We start from the raw sequence: 12095 nt of genomic DNA, 5'->3' as shown, positions 1-12095 counted from the left end.
AAAGCTTGTTGTTGGTTTGTTCTTTCACTTGTTTTTTGGGCTTTTTTTTTTGTTTGTTTTGTTGTCCAAAAGTTAAGAAAACCAAACACAGAAGAGCTCAAAATAGAAGCCCCAGTTATATAGCATGGGGCTATAGGACTGAATTTTGCCAGGATTCTGCCACCTGTACTGTAATTATGAGGGGTTGGGTCATTATTTTCTGATTATATTAATATATAAAAATATTATACATTAGTATGAATTTTATTATATTGTTTAGATATGAGTATTTTCTTCCATTTCAACAAGCAGTCAGAAGTGTAAAAGGACAGGCTTGCTTTTTAGAAGATAATTTTTATAATTGTCTCATTAAAAAAGATGATCTGTTATTCTTGGGTTGGATTTTTAGGACTTTATTCGATCTATTGTAAAACTGAAAGGGTAGGAAGTTCCCAGGGAAATCACTGTTACTGTACAGGTTCAGGCTGAACTTTCCTCTCACCCCGCACTGGTACCTTCAGTTAATTTCTAGAGACAATGGTCTTTGCAAAAGCTTTTGAAAGAGGAGTTGAATTTACTGCTGGTTTTATTGTACCCTCTGTTTCTGTTGATTGTACAGCTTCAGAGAACGGGGATATGAGGCAGAATGTTGAGTAAAAGACACCTCCCCTCCCCTGGGGGACTGGGGGTACAGGAATGCCACCTGCCCTCGGAGTGGGCAGGAGCAACGTGTATCCACATTACCCTTCTTCATTTCTGTCTCTGTATAGTAGGAGATACTCACCCACTTGTCTCCTGTTTAACAATAACCTCCTGCAGAGTATAAAATCCACTTACGTTAAATGCAGGATGTGCTGTATGTAATGCAGGAGCCTATGATTTCTTGGATAAAAGCAGAATTTCATCAACGTGCTTTTTCCCCAACATAAGACCGATGTCACTGCACAACAATAATCTAGTTTCACTGCTAGCAATAGAACAATGAAATTGTTCTATTAAGTTTATTCAAGCGTAATAACTCCTGCTAATAAATTAGAAAAGGAAAAATAAGACTCTGATATAGTATGTCTAATGGAACAAACACCAGTGATGCCACGAGTTCCTTACAGTCTGTAAACTGTGGGTTTTTCCAGAGCAAATGTTTTAGATATACTGTTGAACAGTGGAGCTAAAAATTAAAAAGACTAGTTTTGGAACATCATCATGTAATTTTATTGAGAACAGATGGGTGGAAAACTCCCTCGAGTGCTGTATTAGCTGCCTGCCATTCATAGGATGGCAGCTGATAATGTACTTGATGGACCTTTGTGTCCATCCGTTAGTCGATCTATCCAATATTCCCTGGCTAAGGAAACACTTTAAACAGCATAGTTAAATGCCAGAGACGTTTTGTAGTATTTATAGATTTTAATAGTTCACACTTTAGAACATTTTCTGTGGTTCATCAAGTGTTATCTTGATTTGTATCATGTCTTAGGAGTTTATCTTAATGACTGACATATGTAACGTAGCTATACCATTCGGTATTCAGTGCTCTGATAAGACCATCTGAAATAACACTTACTGTGATTTATTTCCATACTGACTGATTATCATATACTAATTCATGTACATCTTAAAGTATAGATTTTGCTTCGTGAAACTATAGAATTTTTGGAGAAATAATCTTGGTATTTTCAGAAAAAGCAAAGGCGGGGGAAGCTCCTGGAGTTACCTGTCCTCTCCCCAACTCTGTACTGATGTTGGGTGACTAGGGATACTGTATGTTCCATGGAAAGGCTATTAATTTGGTTGTCAAATAAAACAGCCATTTCAAAAGAGAGAACGCTTAATGGATTGTGGGGGTTTGATCTTCCCCTCCTCCCCCCTTATTTCCTGTTGCTTTATCTATACTTGATTGGGAAAAGTGTCTTGAAAAAATAGAGCTTCATAACTGAGATTGGATCACTCGTCCTCTAGAAAGAATGTACTCTGCAGCTCCCCTGGTTATTAAACAAATAAATGCAAAAGGATTAACACCAGCTTGTGCGGTTACCAAGAGGTTAAAGCATTACTTAAAGCAGTAAAAAGGATGTGAAGATTTAGTGCTGCTGTGCAGTGCACTAAATAACACCGAATTAACTCATAAAACATGTCAACACTTGGTACTTCAGCCACTGCGCCTGTGTACAGCTGCCTGCTGTGTTGGCAATGAGGTTTTGTAGGCACCTTCAGAGAAAATACTCAGTGGCACAACATATTTGTGAAGAGACTTACCTAAGCCAGAGAAGGAGTAACTTTAAAGCATGTATTTCTTTTTTTTATGACCTTACTATAAATGCAAGTGTCTGTTCTCCATGAAAAAGGTTCCTAAATCAGGACTGGGAGAAGGAAAGAAGAGAAAAACACCGGGTTGCTAGTGTCGACTTGAGATTTGCTGTATAAATCTAAATTATCAGGAGAGTTTTAGACAGCAAAATGATGTTTACTATGGCTACTCCTACAAAAGCTATGTTGTTTGTAAATTTTCACTGTAGTGTAGTTTTTCTAAAATAATTTTTTGATCTGGACAACATCACAGCAAATGGACATTTTTTTCTCTTCCCTGACCTAGTAATGTCTGATGGCTGGAGTAACTACAGCAAACATTTCATTGCCAAATCTGTGTAGGTATTTTCACAGCATTTTTTAGCTACTCTTAGTGGGAGAACAGGAGAAGGGATGCTGTGATTTTGTCTTACTCTTATTACTTGCAACCATCCATCTCCTTTTCCTCCATTGCTTGTGCTGAGTGTGCTTCATTGTGCTGTGGCTTTTGACTCCTAATTCCTGAGCCTCTGCTGCATGGGTTCCTCCTACCTCTTGTCTCCAGTATGCTCCTTCCTTCCTCCTAGGACATCAGCTGGAGTATTTTCTTCGTTTCACGTCTGGTCTGAGAAACATTTTTACTTCTTTTGCTGGGTCACTTTAGTCATTGGTAGAAGTGTTTGTGCAGGTTCCTCTGATTTTCGAGCTGCACCTACAAGCATCTTGACTTCTCCTTGGCAATGGAAAATTTGAAAAATAGCTCACATATTGGAAATTCCCGTATTAGATGACAGCCTAGCCTCTGCAAGCAAATGGAAAGTACTCAGCGTGGATGTTTCACAGCTCTTGATGAAACTCTACTCTAGGTGAGAGGGGAAAAAGAAGTGTTTGAATTATTTGGATGTAATTTCAAAGTCATGAGTAAAACAGACTTTCATTTGAACATGCCATCCCTTTTGGCCTGCTCTGCAGAATAAAATGATGGTGAAGGCTGTGATTTGGATAAAAGAAGCTGATTCATCAGAGTAAAAAGAATATTAATTACATACTTAACTGGAGGTTATTTTGTTCAGTCAACTACGAACACTTGTCTGAACTCATTCTCTTGTGTATAAATGTAAACACTCTCCTGTTGTCAAATAGTCATAAAATAATATTTATGATGATAATTTGTTTTTTAGGGCCCAAGGAAAACTACGTGGAAACTTTGAGTTTGTGGCTTTCAATGTGTTGAGTATATTTGTAGTTGAGTAGAGAAGCTGTGAAATACCTTTCACGGTTTAATTTCAAGATGGTTTGTTTCTTGTTGGAGTACAGAGGAGATGGTCTGGATGACCTCCTGTAGATGTTTCAGTTCTTTTACGGGAGCAGTATGTAAATTCATCCCAGGAGATCACAATTCTTAGAGTCTTTAAGACCAGGGTAGTCAGGCTTTCATGGGAGTCTTGAGTTTGCTCAAGGCTTCATGGCTTCCTTTTTAAAATTCTGGAGCATTGTTGTTTTTCTCTATGGCTTGTCAGATCTTATTAATGTCATATCTGAACATCTTATTAAGAAAGTAATTTCCTAATGTACCTGTGGTATCATAGCTATCCTCACAGTACCCTTGCAAAGCACTGGAAAAGTTAACCTCGTTTTGCAGCTGGGAAAACTGAATGATGGAATATGAAAGATAGATCAGGGAAGGATTTTTGGTGCCATTTATGCTTCTGTGCCCAAAGTTGTGGTTATGAAAATCCCACTCAGCTGCTGCCTGAATTCTTGAAGTAGCTTCTCCTCCAGGCTCCGAGGTCCTTGTGTGTCTTGCTCTGCTTCTCCACACCCTCAGAAAGACATTGGTTCGTCTGGATCCGGACAGTAGGACTTGGGCAGTGGGACAGAGATATTCCAGTGCTGGGTGAAGGCTGGGCTTTAGGCACAAAGCAATGGGGACTCTCTTTTCCCAAGCCAGTGCAGCCAGCTGTCACGTGTACCTGAGCATGTTCTTGGTGATGATGCTGAGCCAAGTCCTTTCTCTTGCCTGCATTGCCCACCTCCCTGGAGAGGACCAGACTTGAAGGCCTGCAGGGTCTTTGGTGCCATTTGGGAACACAGGACAGTTTCTGTTCATTCCATGAGTGTCTTGCTGTCTAGCACAAGTCTGGCTCCTGGTTTGGGTATTTAAAGACTTCAATGTAAGAAGTCTTTTGTCCCTGCTTGTGCTGGGTGTTCTTTGTTTCCCCCCTTGCTTCAAGAAAAATGGGGTTCCATAGACAGGAATAATATTGCATTTACATAGCATGACAATGTGGAAAAACAGTAAATATATATATGTAAAAATAACCAATGTATTAAATTATTTCATAATCAGAGCATCAAAGAAAATAGGAATGTCAGGGTCCCTTAAAAAATATCTAGTTTGTTTAACCTCATATTTTATGGACTTCTGGTAGTTCCCAGACATCAAAGTTTTGAAAAAGATGAGGAAAAGACCTGCATGTACATTTGTTAATTTGGTATGTTAGCTTTGGGGGAGCTGCAGGTAGAAGATGGCATTAGGCAGTTACTGCAGCCTAATTAAAATGTTTAGCTGTAGCAGGAAAACCACAGTTAGGTAAGTAACATCTTATTTCAGAGATGTACTTATGCCCACTGTATCATTATGATTTGTGGAGTTTCTTTTTCTTCAAAAAAGTTGGGTAGTCACTTTGTTAGAAGCTTGTTCTAATTTACCCTTTTGCTCTAATGACTCTAAAACTGCTCCTAACCAATAAATGTGTAGCTGCTGCTTCAACCAACCAAAAGAAACCCTCCAGTTGATGGGCTGTAACCCTTGCTGCTCCAGAGCCTGACAGCTGGAGCAATTTGCACAGTGCATAGTCCTGTGGGTTTTGTATTCTTACCTCTGTGGACATGGAGATCTGTTTATTCCCTTGGCTGGGTTTTTGGCAGCCTTTTACTACGCACCATCTGCGATTCTCTTCTGTTAACCACAAAGAGTTGCTGAGGTGGAGAACCAGGGGTGTGTGGAGAACGTGCGCTTCCGTCCTTGCAGACAGGCTGCCCACCGGGGAGGACAAAACCCATGAGGGGAGCCTTCAGGCATCTCCTGTCTGTGTCATCAGTGACCATCACAGAGTTTTAAACTAGAAGTTTAAAGTGGTGAGTTTGGCCTCTGGATGTGAAGTTTAGAGTTTGCACTTCTACCATTACCACGGCATTTTTGTGACTATGCTAGGTGCATAAAACTTCAGCTATTGGAGCCACCTGCAGTTAAATGGTTGTGCTTGAGTTTCAAAATACTGAAAAGAAATAAATAGTAGGCTTAGTACTGCCTCTAATGGAGCAGCTGAGCAGTCTGAATCCCCTTTTATCAGAGAATGAAAACTTGGTGAAATTGCCCCAAATGGATAAGGATGATTTATATAGTGAAACTATTTTCTCTATCAGTTAAAAATAAGTAATGCCTAAGCCTTTGATATAGATGTCTCAATTGCTTTTGGATACCTTTGTTCTTATGGTTAAAATAGCATAAAAGTTGTCTGAATATATTGCAGGTGATCATGTCATTTGGAAATCTCTTGAATTTAAAGTATTATAGGAAGCACACATATAATTTGAAAATGAAAAAAAAAAAAAAACCAAACCCAAAACTTAGACAGTTACCTCTACTCTTCATATTGATTTGTACAGATTTTGGATACCGGCTGGATGATTCCTCAATAGCTCAATTCTGAGACTTCTATAGTTTGATAAGTTTGGTGTATTTGCTGTGCTATATTCTAGTACGACATTCCCTACTTGAATTAACTCTTTGCTTGCTAATCTAAACACCAGCTTTTTATTCAGTGTAGAGGAATGCATCATTTAGAATCGGACTGTAATTTCCATCGCTCCAGAGTTTTGTACGGCCTTTAGATGTCGTGCACAAGTGATCTGCCAAAGGCTTGGATTTCACTTCTTCACATATATATCCTTAAGCAAAGCAAAATGAGGGGTAGCCTGTTTTAGTTCATCAGAAAAAAACCCAACAGAACTCACAGAAGACTTGAATGCTTGAAGAGTTGCCTCTCCATTCAGCTGCATCAGCTGGTCTAACAAAACGTACTGCCTTTTCCTGCAGTCTTCCCCTCGCTATACCTTTGACCATTGCAGCTATAAAAGTATGAACGCTCCATATATTTTTGCATTCTTGTATTTATTAATAAGGTCATAAAAAACCCTGATGTTATTAAGAACTTCTATTTTTCCCTTGTAAAAAATGTCCTCCTGCTTTCTCTTTACTTCCAAAAAAGATGTTGTATCAAATTATGGGATCAGCATATCCAGTCTGATGGCTGAGTCATCAGTGGAAAGAGCACAGAGAGAAGAACTGTAGTTTTCCATTACTTGCAGAAGATAAAAATGTTTATTTTTTCCTGCATTCTACATACGCATAATTGCTCAATTCCTCTTATACTTGGCATTTTGAGATCGCTGCTTTAGTGACGTTTTCTCCTGAGTCTTCTGAGGCAAGGTGGGCCACCAAACTGCTGGTTCTGTTTTTAGATGCTGAGAGCTATGAATGTTTAAGCTCCTTCCCTGCCTGTGTTTTCAGTTCCTGTAGCGCATCCTAATTTCATGAGCCAGCAGCCCACGCTGGTAGCGTGGACGCCCGCTTGCCCATGGCCGGTCCATCGTTGCTGCCGGGCCCTGCAGTGCTTGCTCACGTACCGTGTTTCTGAGAAGGTAGATGGGAATGTAGCTCTTCAAACATCAACCAGTCAGGAAACCATTTGTAATGTAGACTTCATTCTGAAGTTTAGAAATACTATATTTGATTATGTGTTAATTTACTTTGAAAAGCACCTAAAGGTATTTATTATAGTACACAAAAGTTGGAATTGGCGAAGTATAATGGAAAACACTGCAGAAGTTGATTAAGATCCAGTGTCAAACTGTCTTGTGTGGATTATTGAAAAGACGACCAAAAATAATAGACCAAATCTTTGCTGGTTTGGACAGTTATTGAAAAATAAATCCTTGTTTTCAAGGAAAAACAAAAGTTGAAATTAAATGGACCAAAATGCTTTAGTTGCTTACAGCTGTGGTGTTCAGATTCTGGCCACCTCCTTCTGTATAAGGTCACATTAGGAGAACTGGCTGTAATTGAAAGTGAAACAAAAAAAGCCCACCAAAATAACCTGAGTTTCTTGTAAAAATCATGATGTGCTTGGAGGTGTGCACGGAGTGGGCAGCAAAAACCAAATAAAAAAACCCTTTGCACGACCACAAGGATTAGCCTAAATACCATGCAGATTTTGAGCCTGCCCTGCAGTTGGTTAGCTTATTGAACAAATTTCAAATTCATTCTATTTACAGTAATTATTTGAGGTGAGTAACGATGGACTGTGAATTTACAGCTAGCGTAATGCAAAATTGTTATCGCAGTGTGCAGATCGCTGATGGCTCTTTCCAGTGCACAGCCCCCGCTTGACTTTGGGTAGGAACATGGCCCTGGATACAGATCTGAGGTCAAAGAGGGTGTAGCTGCTCAGGAATGATGTCTGGTGGTTTCTCCCACTCCCATAGGCAATCATATACTCAATATTAACGTGCTTCTAGTCTTGGCCAGTTTAATTCCTCTGGTTTGAAATTGAATGGAAAGAAGGATAAATTATTTGAAAATTGAAGACATTTATCTATGACATTCAATTAAAGGGACTTCTCCTGATCCATGAAATTCCTAGTGCAGCATAAATGTATCTAACCCTCATCAATGATAAGGCTATCCATCAGCTCACATAGTCTTTCCTATTACCAGAAGTTTATCTTCAGATTTAGTGGAAGCCATTTATAAATTCATTTTAAAGGTATTTATGTTGCTTGGAGAGGATATTATATAGTATAATTCCAAGCTGAAAATCAAGCTGTGATAACCACTCTCTATCTGACATACCAAGCTTTCCAATCACACTTTATCACGGTTATGGATGTCGGTAAACAAACAGGTTTTTCTCAGAAACAATACAGATAAGCAAAGGTGGCTGAGAAGTTGCAAAGAGTAATTTAGAGAGGTAAGCAGCCTGGTAGATGCTTTTGTTTTCAGTATCCTTTGTAAGAAAAAGTACATACCTCCCCTTATATTTAAAAAATTACTTTGAATAATTCAATAAGATGATTTTCTATCCCTTACTTGTCTGCTCCAGCATAGAAATAAAGGGATTAATGCTTTGTCAGTCAGTCACGTAGGACCTCGTATCAAAAGCTGCTGCAAATGTCGAGGAAAGCTGATGTGGGGGAAGAGAAAGTTCCCTTCACTTTCCATTAAGGAGAAAGGGATGCTCGCTTGTCTGCACTGAAACGTGGGTCCCCAAGGAAAACAAAGAAGGATTTTATGAAGCTGGACTGACCCTTGTAATCACATGGGCTGTACTCGCCGATCACTAACCTGGACCGACCCTCCCGGTCACAGCTGCTGAACGAAAGTTACTGGTTTGGGCTTTTCATTTTCCCTTCATCTACAGAAGTTTGTGGGTGCTGAAGTTTGCAAATGGGACAAGGAAATCCTTTCTTCCTTATTTTTGTTAGAAAAGTAACCTTGAACCAAATTAGATCTTTTATTTAAATAGTCAAAGAAACTGTTTCATGTCTCTTTCTCGGAAGCCTCCACCTGCCTTGCACTCGGTCTTGTGCCATTGTTGATGGGGTCGTTTGGGGCTGATGATGCATTAATCCTGTTGGTAGATTGAACCCTCTGTTTTCTCCATGAATTCCATTTCTTGTCACGTGCATTTCAGATAAGCTGAAGCTATGTCCTGTGGTTCTGCTCATGACCTCTGGTGCTCCTCCATTTTGTTTTGGTGGTGGTTGTTGTTATTATTATTATTATTGTTTTAATTCTTTGGTTGCTTTCAATTTTGTCTGGTTGTTGGGAACTAGTAATGTTTTCAAGATACATATTTGTGAAATGATGCTATTTGAGAAGAATGTTACACAAGTCTGAATGAATTCAGCATGCTTGCTGCATTTTGCACAGCACAAGGAAAGATAGCTGATTACATTTTCTTAATATTAATTAGTTCAGGAGGTGACGCTGCTGAGGTGTTCAGAGTCAGGCTGCTGTCTCACCTGGGATGTAGCAGGGACTGCTGTCCTTGTTTCCCCTCTTCTGCGAGGGAAAAAATGGTACCCCCCAAAATATTCTATCATCTAAGCAAACTCACTGGTGTTTGTGAAGTTTTTTGTCAGCCCCTGATCAGAAGCCTTTCTCTGCCTTCCAGGTGTTGTTATTCAGCGATGCAGTCTGGTCTTTTCCAGGGTAGACAGGGTAGACATTGCTTACATACATCAGCTTTTATTATGTGATTGATCACTTTGCAGCAAGAAACTTTATTGGGCTTGTACCAGTTCATGCTATATTTAAATTTGGTCTTGTGAGACGCTTTTTTTCAGAAATTGTGTTGTACTTGGATTCAAAACAGCCACTCAGAAAATAGTCTATATTACTATATAGTGAACCCAAATACTATTTTTCATTTGTTTATTAGAGTCTGAGTGTAGTAGCGTGGAAGGGAGGAATTGTAGTACCATAGGGATGTGGCGATGCGGAAGATCGCGTGTTGTGACGGGAACGTAGGAACTAAGTAGAAAACTGCCCACGAAGGGGATGGCTCTGTTACTAGTATATAAGTGCCTGTGTCTTTCAATAAACTGCCATTTTGCCTTCCTCTCCATGAGAGTCTGAGTGCTGATGGTCCCTCGGGTGCTGCGCTGAGGTTTGGACATGTCATGAGCTGCAAAAAGTGGTGACCCTGACGTGATCCTGGGAGGCAGCGCGCTGGACAACGCTGGACCTCCGGAGGGGTGATGAAGCTGGAAAAAGATGTTGATGTTGATTTCGTGGTACAGGTATTGAAAAAATGGGTGAAGTAGGTGGGGGGAAAATGCCCATGGAAAGATATAACGGAAATCATCCTATGGATGAAGGGCAGAGGGTTGATTGTTAACCCGCAAGATATTATGCATTGTGAACTGTGGGAAAAATTTGAACAAGAAATTTGGGAGTCTGAGAAAGCAGGCACGATGGCGTGGGGTTCAACCTGGGGTAAGATATGTTGTGCTATGAACAAAAAACACGAAGGGGCTCAAATATGGGCTGCGGCGGGAGTATCTATATTTGGTACAGAGCGTCCTCGGCTCCTGGGAATAAATCGGGAAACACAGGTGGGCACTTCATTAGCAGGGGACTCTAAACCTCCTAGTCCTCCTCCTAGTCCACCGGATAATTTACCAGACAGCCCACCGGCAGAAAGACAGGCGGAATGCTATCCGGTAGAAGATAAGAGTGCAAAGTGGGATCAAAAGAGCTTATACCCGACAGATGATCTGGCAAATTTACTGCGGAGATTAAAAGTTGAGGAACAAGAACCGCAGGAAAGGGATAAGGCAAAAGAAAGTAGTGTGCAGGAGGCTATTAGGCAAGGTGAAAACATTGCGCAGAATAGACAAAGCAGGGGACAACACCCAAACATGGCGCCGGCAAGAACAGCCACAGAGTTATTCAGACGTGGCAACCCCTCCTTCCTCTAGTTCAGATGAAGAGAAGGATTCAAAAAACTGTGATAACGCAGCCAGCAATGAACTAACTACCTGACGCAGATTGGTTGCTTAAATACATCAGCCCAAAGGGATAATGTTAACCCAAAAGAAGTTGATATTGTTTGCACTTTGAATGTTGATGGTTGTCTTTATGTAGATGCTAATGTAATGGAAAGCTATGATGGGACCATGACACCCACATAAGTCAACACATGCATTATGCTTATCAGCATGTTCATTTAAATGCAATGTAGCTTTGGATGAAGCATGTAATGATGTAGTTGGTTTATGGAACTGATGGGAACATATTGCAGCGGTTCTTCTCTTATCCGGAGTAACAGCAGGGAAAGCATTAAAAAATTAAATCACCTTGTTTGTTAGGCAGTTAAGAGTGCGAGTCAAATTTGCCACCATTATATACAAAACAGAGCAACTATTAGCTTTTTGTTGTTGGCTCAAGTACATGACTCTGAGGATTTTGATGGTATGTGCTGCATGGATTTCAGGCCCCATTGCAGCAACATGTTACCAAAATCTGAGAAAATGTCAGCCATTTTGGCATCAATTCACTCAATTGGCAATATTGTTTGTTTGCTATTGCCTTGGTTGCTGTCATGTTTGCAAGGGCCCTGCAGAACATGACAAACCTGGTACTAGCTGTTCAAAAAACAAAAAGGGGGAATTGTTGGGGTATGTAAACAGGATGTGAAGAATCAGAACTTAGAACCGCAGCATATGGGCACCTACAGCAACAGCAAATAGCAAGCAAGAAGAAGGACACAAAAACCTATCAGGGTCTAACACCTGTACTGTCTAAGATATATAGTTTGTATACACAATAAAGGCCATTTTGTCTGAAAGAAAAAAAAAATTCACATCCCCGCGGGACTTGTTTACGTTAACCTTTGCCCTGCATTCAAGTTCTATATTGCTGGTGTTGCCTCCTGGCCATTTACGGCCTCCTTCACGTTTTGCACTTTGTGCACACGTGCCCCCACCACCCCCTAAGTGTTCATTTTCTGGCTGGTAGCTTCAGAATTTAAATTAATGATGTGCAATATCTTGTCAAATGACCAGTGGCCATGAATGCCAGCAGAAATGCCAGAGGAGCAACGTTTGACCAATTGATGGGCACAGGGGTCTTTGCGACACAGCAGGCACAAACACGCTTGCGTGGCAGAATACTGCGAGCAACGACACAGGCTCAGAAATCCTCATTTGTTGAGGTGAGTCAATATGAGTGCGCAAAAGAACCATGGATGACCATTAAA

Source organism: Falco naumanni, chromosome 4 (genome assembly GCF_017639655.2).
Source record: "Falco naumanni isolate bFalNau1 chromosome 4, bFalNau1.pat, whole genome shotgun sequence".
Lineage (NCBI taxonomy): Eukaryota > Metazoa > Chordata > Aves > Falconiformes > Falconidae > Falco > Falco naumanni.
This window is presented reverse-complemented; position numbering follows the sequence as displayed.